The sequence below is a fragment of the Belonocnema kinseyi genome, chromosome 7 (assembly GCF_010883055.1).
Source record: "Belonocnema kinseyi isolate 2016_QV_RU_SX_M_011 chromosome 7, B_treatae_v1, whole genome shotgun sequence".
Classification (NCBI taxonomy): Eukaryota; Metazoa; Arthropoda; class Insecta; order Hymenoptera; family Cynipidae; genus Belonocnema; species Belonocnema kinseyi.
The window spans coordinates 73,486,168-73,488,909 of NC_046663.1; positions in this window are offsets into that span (position 1 = coordinate 73,486,168).

Here is a 2,742-nt window from a genome sequence, read left to right on the forward strand (position 1 = left end):
CTTTCTAAATGTGATATGTGTTTCGCCTAGAATATCGAAGATTTTACACTAGACCTTGAACTTTCCACCAGCTTTCCACCACATCAAATTCCCTAAACTGGTGACACCACTGAAGAAGCGGGATAATATAAATTTGAACTAAAATTCCAACAAATATAAAGAATTAAAATTATAATTAAGCAACAAAACAAAAATTGTAAAGCGAAAATCAGAGAAAATAATTTGTAAGAGACCGTCCATAAATTAAGAATACTTTGCTGAAATGTTAAAACAAGTAATCGCCTTTGTTTGGGTACATAAATTTGGGTAAAATCTTACTATTTCTTATAAATTAGCAAAGATTTTGGAATTAGCAACGTAGTTCAACTTTTGACGAAGTAGTTGAATTTTCAAACAAAAAAGATGAATTCTCAAGAAAAAATTTAATATTTGTTATTAAAAATATATATATTTTTACTATAATTCGAAACAGTTGAATTTCCAACCAAAAAGATCAATTTTCATAAAATTGCATAAATTTTCAAACAAAAAGATTAATTTTCTAACAAAAAATATAGATTTTCAACAAAAAAATGTGCCCGCTTGGCGGGCACATTCTCATCGCGCGCTACAAAACAAAAATTGTAATAGTTCATTTTTTAACGGAGCAATCATTTTTACTGTAATTAAACAACAGTTAAACTTTTAATTGGAAAGACGAATTTTCAACCAATAAAATGAATTTTTTACCAAAAAGGACGGTTATTTAACATTATTACAAGAAATTTTAACCAAACAGTTGAATTTTTAAACTAAATAAAGCAATTTTATACAAAAAATAAGCAGTTCAATTTACTCTAAAAAATAATAATTTTCAATAAAAAACGCTTTTACTAAATTGTCGAATTTTAAAGCCGAATAGGAGATTTTTTACAAAACAGTTGAATATTATTATTATACCAGTTAGCTATTTCCGTTACACTAAAAAATTAATTTTCACCAAGAAAATTAATTTTCAACCAGAGCTCTATTTTTAACAAAATCGAAGAATTTTTTACGAGAAAGACTAAGTTTCTACCAAAAAAGACCAGTATTCAACAAAATACACCAAATTTCCACAAAAATGACGATTATTTTACAAAATAAATTAATTTTTAACCAAATAATTGAATTTCAACTAAAAAATATAAATATCCAACCATAAATAGAATAGGGCGAATTCCTTTCAAATCAGACAGGCAGTCTATTTTCAAGTCACAGAATCATTTGCTAGTCGAATATATTGTTTTTCCAAAGAAAAACCGGTTTGCTGCAACAAATTTTTGACATAACAGTATGATTATTATATAATGGAATATACTTTTAAATTTTAGGTGAAAGAGAAAGAAAAGGCTGAAGTTTTGGAGTAAATGACTTTGAATATTTTCAGAAAAGCCGCCGCCAGTTCGTCAATTCTAAACTTTTTAAAATTTTTCAATGGATTTCAAAAGAAGACGTGAAGTTATATCATATTCAGAAAAAATGTAAATACATAGATTATAGAATAAAATTTTCAATTAAAAAAAAAATAATTTTCAACCAAAGAAATTAATTTTTGTCTAAAATGATGAATCTTCAAATCCTCCTTTACAAGAAAAAATAAGAGATTAGACGCTAATTTAAATAAAGGTTGAAAAATACCTCAATATACAAGTTAGTAAGGATTTTGAACCTAAAACAAAAAACAATTGATTATTAAGAGATCACATAAGTATCAAAATACAATAAAGGGTTTATGAAACTGTATACTTAATAACATACACAAAATAAATCTGGACATAATAAAATAACTTTGAATATAAACTAATAAAGAAAAAATCAAAGCAATAACTGGGTACATAACATTTATTTAATATCAATTTATTTTAATTGCACTTACTTTGAAAAGAATTCTCCCACTTTCAACATATCAAAGAAGATCTTCTGTGATTTTACGTTTGTCGTCGAACATAAAATCACCAATAAATTACACGGTATGGATAGTACCAAATCAATGTCAAAAAACGCGAATAAATTAATGTAAATTATACACGGGGGCATTAATTGCATTACGAAATAATGCAATCGAAAAATATTGAATAAAGCAACAAATTTAATGACCAAAATAAATTTCACCTATAGAGGAAAAACCATAGTGAACATTATACTGCAAAATATTTAAAAAGTAAGAAATTTTGCCTCTAGAGGAAAAACATAAGTTGCATGTATAATATCAAAATTTTAAATGCCCGTCCATCTCCTCTTCATATTCGGAGCTCTTGGTGGACGCTCTCGGACCACCGCAATTGACGAACCTATTTGTACTCGAACTTCATATTAAACAAATTTTGAATACCCTAGAACTGTTTCCCTGCTCGAATACTTTAGATTTCGTCAACGGTCCACATAATTTCTCCATTATCATAATTAATATTAATACCAGGTAAATAATCACAGAAGTTAAGGTTTGCTCCAACTTAGCAACTCTTCATCAAAATTATTTTTTTTTATTACGCAATTAAGGCATTTCCCTTTCGGGGTAGGCGTGACTCACTCGATGGGGGAAAGGAGTAATGTGTGGAAGGGATATAGAATTTTTAGATTGATCCAGAATTCTCGTGTTATTTATGTAAATAACACGTTCGTTTCGCAACATTGCTCCGATCCAGGTTGCTGATCAATCTCTCTAGCAATCACCCCAAGTGAAGATCCTCACAAAGTCGTTAAGTAAGGTTCCCCACTTGG